Genomic DNA, 18,753 nt, shown 5'->3' with positions numbered 1-18,753 from the left:
TCTAGGCCACAGACTCCACCCTCCGCCATGTTGAAATGGTGGATTTCTAGGAAGACTCAGAACATTTTTCTTCATATTCCAGTTAACAGAGTTACTTAGTATTGAATTGAGATGGCATTAGCAAACTCTAATGATGTATTATGCTAAATTTCCATTAATCCAAATCATCCCAAGTATGGAACTTGTGGGTTCCAGCCAGTCTGACTATAAAAAGAAAGTTTGCTAAGCAAATTAATAGGGTAAACAAGGTTATCAGAGGAATGTGCTCTTGGTGTTCCTTTCAAAACCTTTTTTTCCCCCTAACTCCAAGAGTAATACACACCCACTGGCGAAAAGTCAGGGTGTAGATGAATGTGAAAAAGCAAGAAAGAAAAGCCACTCGTGATCCCATCAGACTCGACTGCTGTTAAGAGCCTGGTGTATTCCCTTCTCGTCTATTTCCTCAGACCTTTTTTTCCCTCCACAACACAATTGGAATGACACCGTCCAGACAGTTCTATACCTTGCTCCCAGTCTTATATGTAGGAGAAATGTTTAAATTGCTTCTGATTTTCATAGCAAAAACCCACCGACCTATGACCACAAATGTGCTCATCTCCAAGAATTCTTAACAGTTCATGAACTCGGTGAATTCAGGAGTTTGCACACACAGGTACTTTTGTCCGAAAGTAACCCAATTACTTGTCTTCTATGATACTCCCTTAACTCTGACTTCTCTCTAATTCACGATTAATCTCAAGGAGAAGTTCAGCCACCAGTTTCTTAGATAATCAGCGGTATGGTACAGGCCTGCCAGAAAGAACTATTACAAAAAGGAGGGCCACCCGCCTCCTCTGGACTGGTTTTCCTCGGGCGTGTCCTTCCTGAAGGGATAAGCACACAGCTTCTCAATCAGGAACTAGACGGAGAGCCTCAGACCACAGCTCCACCGCCAATGGCCAACCTTCTGCGCTCCACTGAACTCACTACCTTTGTACTACGAGCTCATTCCTTCGCATAGAGCGCCGTTCCGGGCACAGGAAGTTCTAAAAAAGTGCTGCGTGGACGGATGGATGGATGGGACACACAAGAGTTCACCTCCCCAACTTCAGTATCCTCTGACCCTTCCCCTTCCTTCCAATCTGTGCTCCACAGATCTTTTCCTCAACATCGCCAGCGTCTTCTGAATTCTGGTGCAGGCTGTTAAGGTGGCCCTTGCTAAGATGTCTGTGTATTCTAAGAGGTTCTTTTTTTAATTTTTGCAGTCAGTTGGCCTAGGAAAATTGTCTCTGGGCTTTATGTCGGATCGTAGAGCAGACAGAGACTGTAAAGGTGACCTGGTCCTGAGTCCCATTTGACAAATAACGAAACTGAGATCTGGAGAGGAAAAGCCACTCACGCCAAGGTAAAGCCAGACATCAATGATCAGATGGGGGTCATTCCGCCAGCCCAGAAAGCCTTGATGGCTTCTACACCGCTGTCTCATAATTTTAATGAAGGGGTAAAACACTCGCCAATCAGTGATGAGCACAGAAAGCAGCATGAGTGCGCTGACCTGCTGATCACACATTCAAGCCTGCAAAGCAAGGCCCTTTGGCAGAGGTGTTAAGGTTTAAATACTTCAACTCCCCCCCCCCATCATCCAACAGGGGAGGGAAGAGAGTGGTGGTCCAGCCACACATCTGGGCATCCGTTGTGTTCCAGACTCTGTGCCAGGAAGGAGGGGACAAGGAAGAGAAATCCACAAGGTCCTGCATGCAAAGAGATCCGCTGCCCTGGGAGAGGCAGACAAGCATAGGGCCCAACCAGCAAGGTCAGGCTCCAACCTGCACCGGTGAAGAGGGTAAGCGAAGGGCAATTTATCTTCCCTGTAAGGGCAAAGGGGAGCTCAACAGAACAGGTACCACTGACTCTCTCCCGGGGCCTGCAGAATGGCTGGTGTATCAGTCAAGGTTCTCCAGAAAAACAGAACCAGTAAGAGGTATACACATATGAGGAGACTTACTGGAATTGGCTCACGCGACTTTGGAGGCCGAGAAATCCCACGGTCGGCCACCTGCGAGCTAGAGACCCGGGAAAGCCGGTGTTATTCAGTCCGAGGCCGAAGGCCCGAGAACCAGAAGCGCTGATGTCCAAGGACAAGGACAAGGACTTCCCAGCTCAAACAAAGTAAATCCCACCTCCCTCCGCCTTTCTGTCCTATTCGGGCCCTCGATGGTTGAATGATGCCTGCACACATCGGTGAGGGGGTCTTTTGTTACTCAGTCTACTGACTCAAACGCTAATCTCTCCAAGAATCACCCTCACAGACACACCCAGAGCTCATGTTTTACCAGCTATCTGGGCATCCCTTAGCCAAGTCAAACTGACACATAAAATTAACCATCCCAGGTGGGATTTTCCAAGAACATTCCAGACCAGGGAGTCTCACGAGGCCTCTTTTAGAGTAACATCCCATCGCCCACCCGTTTGGGTTCTCCAGGCCTATCATCATCTTGTGCTAACTCCCCTCACTAACCTCCTAACAGTGGGCACCCCTCCCCAACCTGCCAGCAAAGAACAGCTAACTCAACGCAAATGGGCTACGTGGGAAGCAATCACTCAAAGGCTGGGAAGCAGTGTGGAGACTGGATGGTGATGATGGTGATGGCGGCGATGATGAGGATAATCACGTGGACGGCGTGGGAAGCCAGCAAGTGGCCCCGGGACAAAGCGCAAAGGGGAGGAGCACCGGGCCACCGTGAGACCTTCCCAGTGCTTGAGGGCCCCTGGCCGAGAGAACCTGGAATCCCTTGCCTGGGCGACATCTTCCCCTCCCCCCTCACTGGCTCGACCAATGGTGAAAATAGTTCCCAAGCGCATAAGCCACCTTCCGCCTCGCTCTCAAAACAATCAGCCGGGCCATGTTGTTTTCAGGCCAAGAACGTACGCTCATAAAGCGGGCAGTTCATGATCCCATCTTCGGAGAGAGAGAGAGAAGAGGGACAGACGCTCCCTGGAGAATAAGAATGGATCAGCCCGAGAGACAGCCAAGCCTTAGCATCTTTCTCCCTTTACTTACTGAGAAGAAAGACGCCCAAAGAAGCCAGAGCAGCCACCCCATTTTGTCTCCCACCCTCGGAAGCTGAACCAGACCATCCAGGCTGCGTCACCAGGCATGCGGCTGGCACTGCATGACTGAGGATTTTTAATAAAGCCTTATTGCTGCCACCGCCACCCCACGCCTTGGAGAGGGCTGAGAGAGAGCGTGAGCGAGCCGTCGGTCCTGCCCACCCACGGCCCTGCCTCGGGCCCACGGCTGGGGCAGCCTTTTCTAGACATCCCACGCTCACACGGGCAGGAGCGACTCTCCAGCCCCACATGTGAACCACATGTAAATACAGAAAATGGTACCGTGTTGGAAGTGATTTGTTTTTAACCCCGGGTGACTGATTTTGAGCGGTGCTCACTTCCCTCCAAAAACGGGTGACGGCCCAGCAAAGCGAGTATGGGAGTGACGGGGCAGGGTCGGGAGCTGTCGTCAATTCTGTTGTCTGGAGATGCCCGTCAAATGCACAGGAAGGAAGCAGAGACTTGAGCATTTTGCTGCTGGAGGGGAAGAAAACAAGGGCTGTGATCCACACACACACCGCCGCACAGAATCATAACTCCGCCAGCGTCCCCGAGAGCCCCTAGGCAGCCCATTTGGCCCGCCAGCACGCTGGCATCCAAACTCAATAAACGATTCCAACGCTCAAGGAGGCGGGGGATCAAGAGATCGGGGCCTCATCTGCAGGAATATCCTGCAGATCTCTTTGTGCAGCTCCCCCTCGCTCGGGGTCCCCACGAGTGGGTCAGCGACCCTCAGAGATGCTTCTGAGAAGCCGGGCCATCCGAAAGGGCAGCTCCCTAAACTTCAAATCGTGAGCCGCACCAGCTCCCCTCCAGGAGACTTCGCACACATTCACAGGCTCCCACCTCAAATGCTTTGCTACTACGGTCTGGGTCAAAGACGCCTAATAAACCTGAATTAGAAAAGAAATACTGAGTCGCAGAGGAGGCACCGCCAGCCACCCAGGAATGTGGAAATAGCAACAGCCACCCACACTTGCCACAGACATGTGACCGGCCAAAGACTCAACTGGGTCCGATACATCCACGTTCCATGTGATACGGTTCCATGGAACCTCTTTGTGTGCGTGAGCAAACTGGGGCTCCAAAGCGCCACCCAGCTGATGAAGGACAGAGCAGAGCCTGACTCAAACCCAGGTCTGCCAGACCCCAACATCTCCAGTCTCCAGAAAGAGACGAGACACTCTTGCTGTCTATCATGCAAGTTCTGTGCCTCGGTGGGAGAGAGAGTGAGCATTTGTGACCTGGCGGTCCACACCCCAGACCCCGATCCACCTGCATACACTGCGTATACAGCTTCCATGACTCAGTTTGCAATCTGTAAAATGGGGTCTCCTCCTCCACTTTTCTTGAAAGGGCAAAAATGACACAAGGAGAGAAGTTCTTCTGAAATGCACAAGCCAGGTAAGTGCACCTCCCGCACTCCCAGGGCCTCTCTCTATCCATCTCCCAGGAGACCTCTCTGCATGCACACACACACACACACACACACACACACACACACACACACGCGCTTGAGTCACTCCTACCTGGCCAGCCGTGAGCCAAGTAATGGGGCAAATGAAGATGGGCCGCGTAGGGCAAATTCATACCCTACAAGGAGTCTGTTTACATGACTTAGAGGCAATGACAAGAAAAACTGAACGGGACTCCAGGAAAAGCCACAGGAAGGTGTGCCCTGATTTCCAAACAGGGGTGGGAGAGAAAGCGACCTGGCTTAATTCTTGGTTCTTCTTCCTGCTGATGGCTTTGGGTGAGTTGTTTTGCTCTGGGCATCCTGGATGTTTTCATTTAAAAAATGGGTTTGACCCCGCCTGCCTCACACGTTCTTGCCCCACATCATAGTTGCCTGCCCTGTATTTAGAATTGTAACCCTCTACTGAATTCTAACTCGGGAGCTGACAAAAGAAACACGAGGGAAGCGACTGCACCAAGCACAGACAACATGCCCTGGGTGCACCCCGGGCGCCCAGCGCCGCGCTAGGGGAGGGCTGGGGGCCAGAAGGTCGCAGTCACTGTGCCGAAGAGCCGGCCATCCAGCCGGGGAAACAAGCACCCGGCCACTTGATCAGCCTGGGGGAGCAATCAACTCTCCCTGGAAAACTCCAGGAAGGCCTCAAGGAAGAGGCCCTTAGGCCAGACCTATAAAACCAGAGGCAGGAAGAAAAGGCAAATCTCCAGACAGCAAGCCCATTGGCGGCTGCCTGGGGGCGGGGGCGGGGACAGAGAATGACAGTAAATGGGCACGAGGGAGCTTTCTGGGGTGATGCAAAGGTTCTAAAACTGGATTGTGGCGACGCTTGCGCAATTCTGTAGATTTACTGAAAAGTAGTGAATTGGACATGTTTGAAATGGGTACGCTTCATGGTATATAAATTATATCTCAATAAAGCTGTTAGTTAAACAAATCTTCCTTTCAAGGATGAGTAGGAATTTAGCAGATAAAGGAGTCTGGGTGGGAGAGAAGAAAAGCTGGCGCTGGAGCAGCCCGGCCACCCTCCCCCTCACAGTCCCGTCTCCCCCCCACACACACACCTGCACCCCTCCCGCCGCAGCTTATTAGAAGATCGGACCCCAGAACCTTGACCCCCTTTGCCCTAGTTGGGGTGGGGTGGGGGGAGTGGTGCTTCCCTGGGGCACCTGTCAAGGTCTGAGAAGCCCTCACACGGGCTCTCAGGAGACGTGGGTGGTGTCCCCAACCCCCAGCCCAAGCCGGGCTGTGGCCGGAAGGAAGCCTGTGTCCAGCTTCCAGAGTGCTGCTCGAGCAAGGCACACGGCAGGTGTCCAGAAGAACACTGACCAAGGAAGAGCATGAACTGGGCGGGGGGGCCCGGAGCACAGAGTTAGATGACAAAATCTGTTTTCAACACCGACCTGATGGCAGCGATGACTGAGGAACTGGAGGCCGGGCTCCAGGACACAGGACGAGAAAGCGCTACTCTGCAGAAGAGGAACCGTGGGGACCGAGAGGAGGGACCCGGGCAACAGAGGACTGACCGATTTACGGAGAAAGAAAGGGAAAGAGCTCAGACACACTCAGGAGATCTCCAGCTGTCATGAACAAGCTGGCTTGTTCATCATAACAGGTGAAAAAGACCGGCTTGGGGGTGCCTGAGTGGCTCAGTCGGTTAAGCGTCCGACTTCAGCTCAGGTCACGATCTCGAGGTCCGTGAGTTCGAGCCCCGTGTCAGGCTCTGGGCTGATGGCTCAGAGCCTGGAGCCTGCTTCCGATTCTGCGTCTCCCTCTCTCTCTGCCCCTCCCCCGTTCATGCTCTGTCTCTCTCTGTCTCAAAAATAAATAAACGCTAAAAAAAAAAAAAAAGACTGGCTTGGAGGTGGAGGGGAAGTTCGGGGCTCTGCTTTGATGGTGTAGTTGCGTGCAGCCTGCACCACGGCGTGGGGTCTGAGCACTGGGAGAACTCAGGTTTGCTCACCTGATGGGAGCCCAGGTGAAAGGAGAGTGCTTAGAAGAGGGCCTGACTCAGGGACACCTCCCTGGCTGAAAGAGACACAGAGAGAGGGACGATTTCAGCTGCGGCAACAGGGTACTGAGGCAATCATGGAAGACTTCCAGGAGGAGAACCGTGCAGCCCCCCAAAGCCTTCCTCCTGTCTTCAGAATCATGGTAGTTCTATCCATGGAGTACATTGAACTGTCTCTTAGGCAAGGGTCGCACTCCCATCACTCGCTCTTCAGAAATTTACCCAATGAGGCAGGGACGGCGGATGCCAGCACCTCACCCCGTCTCCTGGTTTCCTGCCAATCTGAGCTGTACCTCAAGAGCTGAAAAGAAACCGATATCTGGAAAACACAGCTGCTGGATTAGCAGGTGCGCGGTGGGGGGGGGGGGGGGCGGGGGTGCACTCGGCTTATAAAGAAAAATGAAAAGAGCCCCAAGAAGACATCTCTGCCCACCTGCTGTTGGCAGGGGAGGGTTGCAACAGGGAGAAAGCCTAACATCTCCCCGAAGGTGTCTTTAGTTAGTCATGCCTCATAAATGCAGAGATATGAAGCTCTGCCTCTGAAATTCAATTATACTTGAAAGGACATGGCCAAGGCAGGGTTCTCTTAAAGGATTTACTGTGCTTTTCTGATGATTAAAAAGAAAAAAAAAAAAATTCTCTAGACTTGCTCATCAGCACCTAAGAAATGCTGCACCTGTCAAACTGTATTGATTACCTGAAGTTACATTAAAACCCATGCCACTAGGTTCCACCCTCTTTTTTTTTTTTTTTTTCTGGTGGAAAGTACTTTGAAAGAAACATCTTCCCCCCCATAGAGCAAGAGTCACGGAGACAGCTCCTGAACCCCCTCTGCTATCTCCGTATACAATTACCTGTCACCCCCTGGCTGGAAACTCGACCCAAAGCAAAGAGCACAGGAGCTGTATGAGATGCATCGAGGGCACAGCCTCGCATGTGGGCGTGAAAACGCCAAAGAAACCCAACGAAGACTGCGGGAGAATGGTGAGGCCCAAAGTAGACAGAGTGTCATTAAAGGCTACAGGTGCCCTCCTTCCACAAGCACAATGACATTTGGGGCTGACACACTAGCAAAATACGCTTAATCCCCCCCCCCCCCCCCCCCCCCCCCCCGTCAAGCCTGGGCTGGCGACTCACAAATTGGAAGCATTATCCCGTAACAAACAAGCTTGGTTTAGGGCTTCCTGGAATGCGAAATTCTAACACAAACCTGATCCCGATCTAGATAAAATTTCAGCTGCCAAGCAGCTTACTCTTTGGTGCCAAATACACTCTGGGGCTCCTTAGTCCTATCCAGGATTATCACCGGTTCCTCAGTGACCTGAGCACTTTACCGCTTAGGAGAGGCAATACGAGGTCTTAGAATAAGTTTGAGGGAAGGACCGTAGGCGTGACGGGGAGACGGAGTGCCTAATGCACAGATGCACACTAGGGCATTTTATGGGAAAAGGCAACCTTTGTAACCGTGCACGCGGAGCCCTGAAGGTAGTGGGTGCCAGCCGGGGAAGAGAGTACTTCTGCCTTACTAAGAGCAAACTCCGCAGCATCTCCAGGTAGAGACAGAGCTCAATAAAGACAAGGCCCACATGGGGGCTGTGCACAAAGGTGAGTCCACTCCTTGGGGTTCAAAAGCTTGCATTCCAAATTCTGCCCGGCCCAGTCAGTGGCCAGAGAGCAGCGTTAGCATAAATTCTGGAAGAATGAGTCCCAGCTCCTTTATATCTCTTAAGAGTTTCCCTCTAGAGGGTTTGTTGGAAATGAATGGATACTGGCCAGAGTTTGGGCAAATCTCTGTTCTTCTGGGGTTTAGACTTGTTCCTGCACAAGTCTGAGCTTCCAGCCTTCTGATTCCCAATGCCAAGTGTCCCCCACGATTATCACACGTTGACATCTATTTTCCACCTTACAAAAAGCATCAAAGCGGAACCCAAAGGGAGCAAGCAAGGCTAAAACGCACCACATCGAACCACACATCCCACCGCAAGCAAGAGGCAGAGCCCCTGAGCCTTCCCTCCGGCACATTATCCAATAAAACCTCAAGAGCTCAGTAATTACAGGCGCTCTCAAAAGTGAAACAGAAATAGATCTAGGGCCAAAACACTGGTTTGCTTGAGATAAAGGGTGGCCTAAAGCAGAAAATACAAAACAACCACCACAACAACAAACAGGCCAGCTCTCAGTCTATCTTCTGATCTGAGAAAGCCAGCCTGATTTGTTTGTTTTGTTTTGTTTTGTTTTCCAGTATTACTGAATCTGATTACGGGGAAGAGTGCAGGATTCAGATGAAAGGCCCTTTTTTTCCCCTCTAGGATATAAAATCACTTTATGAAAACAGAAAAAGCAGGTTGCATTTTATGTGTGCCCCTGACACCAAATCAGATGAAAACTTAGCTTAGCCAGGTCCCCCGGCCTGCGATCACCGCTGAAGCCTCGGCGGTCAGTGCTGGCAAAAGACAGAGCAAACGAGAGGTTTCGGCTCCCGTGTCATAAAAGCCTGCAAAGGATGCCAGCTTCCCGGAGCACACCCACCGAGAGCCGATGATCCCGGGAATCGCATCCCATACCTCCGCACAGCCCGTGATGGTCCCCATGCCCCCGTCCCCATTCCATGCCACTGCTCCGTTTTGAGAGCCTCACGCACCATGAGGCTGGCCGCTCCCCTGGTGAAAGGTTATTTGTTTTCCGGACTGGGGAGGGTCCTGAGAGGAAGAAAGAAACCACGGCGATGGAGGGAAGGAATCACCAGCTCTGGGAGAAGGCAGCAGGGCAGCGCGGGCCAGCTGGCCCTGCTGGGTCTGAGCAAGCGCTGTGCTAGGGTTGGCAGGGCTCTCCCCGAGATTGCACCGTGGTTAGAGGGTGTGCACATCCACTGCCGTTCAATGTTACACAGTAGTAGGTTTCAAACTAAATATTTGACACATTGTGGTGTGGGACTAGGAGGAAGGGTCCCACGGAGCCTCGGCCTGCTGCGGAAGGCTGATCCAACAGAACCGCAGTTGCATGGATGGGGGGGGGGGGTAGGGTCGGCTGGAATCCAATGCCGAGGCCCAAGGCGGGCCTCGCCGTCCTGGCAAACAGCCTCCTCTAGGGGGAATGGGTGTTTGCCGAGAGTAAAGGGGTATGGCCTTCAGCTTGACGAGGCCAGGCTGGGATGCCCTGGGAGCCCGAGATTCACGTCTGCGGGGAGCACCACTTTCACACCCCGGCTGGCAGACTGTGTGAGATGCTACAGCCCCGGGGACTAGGCACTTGTTGAACAAAAAGGCTCCCGACTCCAGCAGCCGCCGCGTTTGGCCAGGAGAGGGACCCCCAGCTCGGGCGCTGGAGACTTCGCTGCGGGGGCGCTGCGCGCTCCTGCACACCCGAGGCGGCGCCGCCCGGGAGATGCGGCGAGCAGGCGGCGCACCCAGCAGCCTAAACTTTCTCGAATCTCCGTGCTTCGCGGTTAAGTTAGGGCCGTGAGAGAGGCACAAAACACGCGCGGGGGGCGGGGGATGTAATAGCCCCACCCACGATGAAGGGGAAAAAAGGATTTAAAAAAAGAGAGAGACGCTAATTCAATTAACTTAGCACCTACTATGTGCCAAGCACCCGGCCGAGACCTATCTTTAGCGCGTTCTCATTTTAAATGTCATGACATACCCCAAGGGAGGAACTGTCCCCATTTGATACAGAACCAAATCTCAACCAGAGAAGGTGGCGTGTCTGGCCCAGGTCGCAGTGCGGGTCACGGCGATACCAGGGCTCCTAACTCAGGAGCAGGGCTCTCTGTCCGTCGCCCCTCCGCCCGTAAGGAGGGAGCGGATGGCCACCGCGCCAGCCCCCTACCCTGGCCGGAGCTCACCTGCCACCCACGTGGGCCGCGCGCACCTGCCCCCCACCCCCGCGGGGCCAGCCAAGGCTGCCCCAAAGGCCCGCACTACCTCCCTCGGATCCCAGCTGTCTCCCAGGGCCCTGGAGCTCCGCACTGCGCGGGCCGGCGGGGGACAGAGGGCCCCGCACGCAAGGCTGGACGCCCACGCCCACCCCGCCACCCGCGCCCCACGCGCAGCCGCTCACCCAAGCCACCCGCCCCGCACCCGTCCCCACCAGCAACTGCGCCCGGACACACAATTCCACAAACGCAGCCCAAAATGTGCACACCCACTGCACACACGGATCCCCACGAGGACACGCCATTCCAGGGACACGCCACCGTCCTCGGTCACCCACAACTCCACCACGCAGACAAACACAGGCACCCCCAACACACACACGCGAGCGCGCGCGCACGCACACACACACACACACACAGACACACACACACACACACACTCACGCACGCAGAGAGCCCGATCGTAGCTCACGCCAGTGCACACGCCGGCACTCTCCGGAGCCCGCAGCCCCTCGCTACCCTACCTGCTCCGCAGCAGGACGCGGTCCGCCGGCTTCCCCAGCCCAAGTTCGGCGCCGCGGGCGCTGGGGCAGGCGCGGGCCGCTGCCCGGGACGAGCGCGCCGAGGCCGGGAGGGTGGCTAGGAGCGCGGGCCTCCGTGCGCCCGCAGCCTCCGCGCCGGCCCTGCGTTCATCGCCTCCCAGAAAAACAAAAGGAAGCCGGCAGCGAGGGAGGGAAAGAGGTGGAGGCGCCCGCCCGTCCGCCGGTCCGCCCGTCCGCCGCCTGCGGTCGCCTCGGCCCGCCTGCCAGCGCCGGGAAGGAAGGGACTCGAAGGCGGGACCCGGAGGCGGGGGCCGGGGGCGGAGCGTGCGGCCGGGGCTGGCGCTCAAGTTTCCAGCGGACCCACCCCCGTCTCGACCACGCCCCCGTCTTGCCCCCGCCCACCTACCCTGCTTGGGTCGCGCCCCGGTCCCTAGCCACGTCCCTTGCTGGCCCTTCGGCCCGGGGCCTCAGAGCTTTCCGCGCCGGCCCCTCGCGGCCCTTTAGCGCACTCTCCGCCCGGCCTAGGCCTTAACCCGGTCCCGTGTCGGCTGGATTTCGGGGCAGGACCGGGGCCGAGCACCAGTTCCGCCTCCCTAACCCTTGGCCTCTGGCCTACGGGTGTGGGAGAGGCGGGGAGGCGGCACCGGGAGGGGCCAGTTCCGCGCCCACTCCCCCGCCTCCCCAGTCCTCTGCAGGAAGTGCAGCCCTTTCTGGTGGCCCAGAAAGGGAAGAGGCTGGAGTCGCCCCAGGCCATCTCCCAGGGCCCTCTGGCATCCTCCCCGCCAGCCCCCCGGGCAGATAGCACCAGCCTTCCCGCGCCTCTTTCGGGGAAGAACCGAGGACACCAGAGTTCCAGTTCTGGTTGCCTTTGCCAATTCCGGGCGGGCGGTTTGGGCAAGTCCCTTAGACTCCCGGCCTTGGTTTCCCCACCTAGGAAATGGACAGGAGGAGGAGCAGGCTTTTGCGGGCCCTCCCCTCCCAGACGTGCTCTGGGCCTTCAGTCTCTGCGGAGGAAGGGACTTGGGGGAAATCTTTTCCAGGGGCCCGTGGCCTGGGTGTCAGGGAGAGACAACCCCATGCGTCCTGCAGACTTCCTCAGTCCCCCTCCGAAGGCACCTGCCTGGGAGAGAGGGAGTGAGGGACTGTGCTTCCCAGAGCCTCTCCTCCCAGTAGCTCCTGAAGATCTGGGCCCTGGAAAAGCAAATATATACACCCACCCACCACCACCCACCCCAAACATCCCCGAAGAAAAGGTAACCACAGAAACAGCCATGAATGCGGAGCTGGGCGTTAGTGTTAGGCTGAGACAGTCTGTCTCTCTCGCGTCTCTAGGGGAAAACGCAAATCCTCCTGCAAATACTCCTCCACAAAAGTGGTGAGTGAACTCCCATTACACAGGAGGCTGCAGAGAGGAATGCTGGTGGGTGGCTTTGGGGAGGGAGGGGGGAACAGGGTGGGCCGGCAGGCAAGGTGGTCGAAGCCCAGACCCCTCTCTCTCGGCAAGCAAATGGCAAAACCACCCCAGAGGCATTTAGTCTCCTAGGCAGCCCTGCTGTGGGGATTAAATGCAATCATTACTGAGCTGTCAGCAGCAGGGGGCCGGGGTGATGTCACAGGGAGCCACTCTGGTACCTGGGGCACCCTCTTTCCTTCTCAGCAGACCAGCAGCCACGGTGATGCAGTATATCCACGCAGAGGGTAGGGTTACAGGTGAGACGCCTGCGGTCACAAGTCAAACCCAGGCCCATCCACCAGGTGGATACTGGGTTCGAAGGGGTAAGTCACGTTCTGCTGGGGTCACACGTGAGGCTCATTTCTCACTCAGGTTGCAGTTGGAGGGCTCGGGGAAGGCTGGTCACGAGCATTCGGGAACTCCAGCCCCTTCCAGCTGGAGATTCTTCCTTCAGGACTTCTGAGGACTCCGCTGACCCCTTGACTTCCAGCCAGCAACAAGAGAGGAGACAGTGCTAGCTGGGGGTCGGGGGTCGGGGGCTGGGGGGGGGGGAGGCGGTCACTAGGATCCAGGCCTGAAGGAGGCATACGTCACATTGGCCTGCATTCACTGACCAGAGTTAGTCACGAGGTGCTACCTGGATGCAAGGGATCCTGGAATTATAGTCTTCCTCTGTGCCCAGGAGAAAACGGCCATTTTGGTGGGCACATCGTGACGTCTCCTGCCACGGAATCAGAGCGCAGTTTTCCAAAGCTCAGTCACAGGACAACAGACAGACACGCACATAAAGCATGAGAGTCGTTGAGATCTGAGCCACAGCTAGCTACGATCACCTGCAAAATCAGCTCGTGGGGAGAGGGTCAGGGGCCTCGAAAGACAAGGAGGCGGGGAAAGCTTCACCCAGGGTGAAGCGGGGTGGAGGGGGAGGAAGCTCGGGGAGAGTGAGAAAGCAGATTTGCTATCAGTGGACCTCCGGGCCTTTGCCTGGGCTGTGTTCTGTCCCACCCATCTGGAACCTCCCTATCCCCAGGATCCAGTTCAGATTTCGCGTCGCCCTCTGACCTCTCAGCTCCTGTGCACTTCTCCCTTCCCTGAACTTCTAGAGGAGTGTCTCACTTCAAATGAGCTACAGCCTGGTCCTTTCCTTTTGCTCTTTCAGTAATGCCTTATCAAGCTTCATGGAGGGAGGGCATGCAGTAGTTACTTCATAAGTACTTCTGAATTTGATAAACTGGCGTAAAACGAAAAGCAATTTCAGGGTATGGTGTTCTGTCACTTTCCCGGGGCTGCCATCCCAAAGTACCACAGACTGGCTGGCTCAAACCAAGACATTCCATCTCAGAGCTCTGGATGCTGGAAGGCCAAGGTCAACATGTCAGCCAAGCTGCGTCCTCTTGAGGGGTCTGAGGGGGAATCTGTTCCGGGCCTCTCCCCTGGCTTCGTAGCCTCAGGTGTTTTCTTCGCTTACAGACGGCTGTCTTCTCCCTCTGTCTTCATGTCGTCTTTCCTCTGTGTGTCTGCCTCTATGTCCACATTTCCCCTTTTTTATAAGAACACCAGTCATATTGGATTAGAGCCCATTCTAATGACCTTCATTTGATCATGTACAAAAGACCCCGTTTCCGAATAGAGTTCTATTCACAGGTACCAGAGATTAGGGCTTCAGCATCTTTATGGGGGAACAATTCAGCACATAACAGGTGCACGCTGTATATAATTTGTCTTCCATACCATGGCTGTAAACACTTAAAGTCGGGACTGATTCTGATTATTCTTAATAATATCTGACATAATCGTGGCACCTGGGTGGCTCAGTCGGTTAAGCGTCAGACTTCAGCTCCGGTCGTGATCTTGCGGTTCGTGAGTTCGAGCCTTGCGTCGGGCTCTGTGCTGACGGCTCAGAGCCTGGAGCCTGCTTCAGATTTCGTGTCTCCCTCTCTCTCTTCCCCTCCCCTGATCACACTGTCTCTCTCTCTCTCTCTCTCTCTCTCTCTCAAAAATAAGTAAACATTAAAATAATAATAATATCTGGGGCGCCTGGATGGTTCCATCGGTTGAGCGTCCGACTTCAGCTCAGGCCATGATCTCACGGTTTGTGAGTTCGAGCCCCGCGTCGGGCTCTGTGCCGGCAGCTCGGAGCCTGGAGCCTGCTTCAGATTCTGTGTCTCCTCCTCTCTCTGCCCCTGCCATGCTCATGCTCTGTCTCTCTCTGTCTCTTAATAATAAATAAACGTTTAAAAAAATAAATAAAATAATAATGATATCTGACATAGTTTTATGACATTACTGTTTTAGAAGTGCTTTACATATGCTATTTCCAACATTCTTAAGATTATTCCCACATTTTATGGATGAAGACACTTACACTTGGAGAAAGGAAATGTCCAAGGTCACATGTTAGTAACAGTGGCAGCAGGGTCTAAAAGCCAGATTCAGCGTCACTGTGCTGGGCCCACACAGGCTTTGGAAAAAATACTATAAAAACAAATTGTAGTACTTCAATGAACTTGAGTGTGTATCCTCCTGGAGAGGCTCTTTCAGATAAATACGGTTCTAGGTCATAAACCCGGGCTCCTGGAAGCTTGAGGGAGGGAGGCCCCATGGTTTCCAGGTCCTCTTTTGTTTTTTTTTTTTTAATTTTTTTTTTCAACGTTTTTATTTATTTATGGGACAGACAGAGACAGAGCATGAACGGGGGAGGGGCAGAGAGAGAGGGAGACACAGAATCGGAAACAGGCTCCAGGCTCCGAGCCATCAGCCCAGAGCCCGACGCGGGGCTCGAACTCACGGACCGTGAGATCGTGACCTGGCTGAAGTCGGACGCTTAACCGACTGCGCCACCCAGGCGCCCCTCCAGGTCCTCTTTTGATTGGGTCACTCTGTGTCATTGTAATTACAGAGAGGAGGAGTGGGGCTGCTCCCTTCAGCTAGATGAGGCACCTGGGGCTGCCCACCCCCCTACCCCCAGCTCCAGAAGCTCAAACCAGGAGAAACGGTCAGAGAACTTGTCGGCAGCACCAGCGGCAAGAATGACTAGAATCGCTGGATCCTGCCTCGGGCCAGTATGGATCCGAGGTGGGGACGTTGGATGATTGGCCATCTTGCTTACCCCTGGCATCCACGAGTGTTCGTGATGGCCCCTGAGGCAGAGGCTATGACCCGCGGTTACCCAGGGAATGTGACTCAGAGGCACATTCCCATGGATCCCCCTTTCCCCTTCGCCCTTGCAAGCTCCAGAGGGTTCCGATGAACGAGAGGGTCCCTCTCCTCGAGCGACTACCCCGCCATGGACTGAATTTTGTCCCTCCAAAATTCATACATTGAAGCCCCAACACCCCCCATGTGCCTGGATTTGGAGATCGGACTTTATAGGAAGTAATTAAGGTTAACGAGGTCATGAGGCATCTGGGTGGCTCAGTGGGTTAAGCCTCCGACTTCGTCTCAGGTCCTGATCACACAGTTCGTGGGTTCGAGCCTCGCGTCGGGCTCTGTGCTGACAGCTCGGAGCCTGGAGCCTGCTTCGGATTCTGTGTCTCCCTCTCTGCCCCTTCCCTGCTTGCACTCTATGTCTCTCTCCCTCTCTCTCAAAAATAAATATTAAAAAAACAAGTTAAAAAAAAACAAATAACTAGCTGACTAAATAAAAAGAACGTACTCCTCAGCAATCACGACTGAGCCCTAACCCAGGGCTCTGATTTCCTAATTTGTAACATGTGGATGTTAATGTCTCCCTTGGATTAAAAGAGGCAATGCCTATGACTTGATAGATACGCCATAAATGATCGGGACATTACCTTCAGTGTCATTGTCAGCAGCACTGCGCTGACGGACTCAGTATAAACGCATAAAGGAAAGCATCCTGACGAATCTCCGGACACCTGGGTTCCAGTCTCAGTTCTGGCACATTCTAGATGTGTCACCTGAACACGACACCTAAGCTCTGGGAGTCTGTTTCCTCGGGAGTGAGTCGGGCTGCCCTCAGGCGACCGGGGCAGGGAAAGGTCAGACGCACCAGGGATTGGCAAACGGCCTGGAACGCTGTGGAAGTGCCTGCCGGGGACTTGAGTGCTGACCTCGAAGTGGTCGCTCCCCAGGCAGTGGTCAGGGCGCATTGGAAGCAGCCAAGAATCTGTTTGGCGGGGCAGTGCTCCTGCTAAACCAAAAGCCAAACACAAACAGTGGCTTTGACCAAGGTTTCCAACCAATCTGAACCGGAAAAGGCTGCTTGCCTTTCCAGCTCGGTCCCGGATGGCTTCTCTTCTGGGAAACAGAGCTCCTGGTGCCTGAGAAATGGGGACGCGCCAGCCCACACGGACGGTAGGTGAGTGTCTGCCCGAAACAGTGGGGCGGCTAACGAGCAGCGGAAGGAACACCCCTCAGCCCTGCGTGTCTCCGTTTCGCCTTCTAGCCGGCGGTCCAGACCCCAACAGAAAGAAAAGGTGACCCACGTACCCAGGCACATTTTTCAGTGTAAAAAGGCACAGGCAAAATTAATGTTAATGGCACATGTTTCTTTTTCTTTATTTTTTTAATTTTTTTAAACGTGCATTTATTTTTGAGAGAGAGAGACAGAGACAGAGTGCGAGTGGGGGAGGGCCAGAGAGAGACAGAGAGAGAGAGAGAGAGAGGGAGAGAGACAGAATCTGAAGCAGGCTCCAGGCTCTGAGCTGTCAGCACAGAGCCCGACGCGGGGCTCAAACTCACGAACTGCGAGATCATCACCTGAGCTGAAGTCGGACGCTTAACTGACTGAGCCACCCAGGCACTCCAATGGCACATTTGTAAATTCAGTATAGAGGAAATGTTTTTACTTCAACGCGCGATCACTCTACAAGTTATGAATGAGATATTTTGCATTCTTCATACTAAGTCTTTGACGTTCGATGTGCGTTCTGTATTGATAGCACGTCTCGATTGGGACCGGCACGATTCAGGTGCTTAGTATCCATATGTGGCCAGTGGCTGTCACCCAGACGGTACAGATATAGAGCAATGGATCCTCAACTTCAGTGTACAACTGAATCCCCTGGGGGTGCCTGGGTGGCCCGTTGGTTAAGCATCAGACTTCGGCTCAGGTCATGATCTCACAGTTCATGAATTCGAGCCCTGCGTCGGGCTCTGGGCTGACAGCTCAGAGCCTGGAATCTGCTTCGGATTCTGTGTCTCCCTCTCTCTCTGCCCCTCCCCTGCTCACGCTCTGTCTCTCTCTCAAAACTAAACTAAAAAAAAAAAAAAAAAAAAAGGAATCCCTGAAGGGCTTGCAAAAACACAGATTGCGAAGCCCCAACCCCAGAGTTTATGATTCACAAAGTCTGGGCTGTTCCCTGAGAATCTGCATTTCTAACAAGGTTCCAGGCGATGCTGCCGCTGGTCAGGAGTCCACACTCCGAGTACCACCGGCCTAGACGGTCTTCTGAGGCAGAAGAAAGGTGCTTTATCATTTACATCTGGGAAAGCTATCTCATTACAGTAAATCCACAGTAGTCAAGAGAGTGTGGTACTGGCATAAGGATAGCTATTTGGATGAATGGAATAAGGTTGAAAGGCCAGAAATAAACCCTCACATCTATAATCAGTTGATTTTTGGCAAGGGTACCGAAACAATTCAACGGGAGAAAGAATAGTCTTTCCAACAAGTCATACTGGAACCACCGGCTGGTCACTTGTACAAGAAGGCATTTGAACCCCTACCTCACACCATTTACAAAAATTTCACTCAAAATGCATCCAAGACCTAAATGTAAGAGCTAAAGCTATAACATCTTAGAAGAGGGGTGCCTGGGTGGCTCAGTCAGTTAAGTGTCCAACTTCGGCTCAGGTCATGATCTCGTGGTCTGTGGGTTCGAGCCCCGTGTCGGGCTCTGGGCCGACAGCTCGGAGCCTGGAGCCTGCTTCAGATTCCGTGTCTCCCTCTCTCTCTGCTCCTCTCCCCGCTCATGCTCTGTCTGTCTCTCTCTCAAAAATAAATAAATGCTGATAAAATAAAATCTTGGAAGAAAACATAAGAATAAATCTTTGGGACCTTGGATCAGGCAATGGTTTCTTAAGCATGACGCCAAATGCACAGGCAATCAGAGAAAAAGCTGACCAGATGGACTTCATCAAAATTTAAAACTTTTGTGCTTCAACGGGCACCATCAAGAAAGTGAAAAGACAGCCCATAGAATGGGAGAAAATATTTGCAAACCGTATATCTAATCAGGAACTTCTATTGCGTATACATAATGAACTCTTACAACTCCACAACAAAAAGACAAGTAACCCAATTTAAAAATGGAAAGGGAAAGGGGCCCCTCGGTGGCTCAGTCAGTT

At 53.8% G+C, this 18,753-nt stretch overlaps 1 protein-coding gene across 1 annotated transcript in view; it reads right to left on the bottom strand.

Moving 5' to 3' along the window:
• The window catches only part of HPCAL1 (hippocalcin like 1), a 106,640-nt gene extending 95,368 nt beyond the window's left edge, over positions 1-11,272 (bottom strand). Inside the window, exon 1 of the mRNA XM_086700009.1 lies at positions 10,971-11,272. The gene's annotated coding sequence lies outside the window, so the exon portion shown is untranslated. The remainder of the gene's footprint in view (positions 1-10,970) is intronic.
• Positions 11,273-18,753: the final 7,481 nt, after the last annotated feature.

Source organism: Puma concolor, chromosome A3 (genome assembly GCF_028749965.1).
Source record: "Puma concolor isolate L17-30 chromosome A3, mPumCon1.1.hap2, whole genome shotgun sequence".
Lineage (NCBI taxonomy): Eukaryota > Metazoa > Chordata > Mammalia > Carnivora > Felidae > Puma > Puma concolor.
Note: the sequence above shows the minus strand (reverse complement) of the source record. Positions and strands in the feature narration are given on the sequence as shown.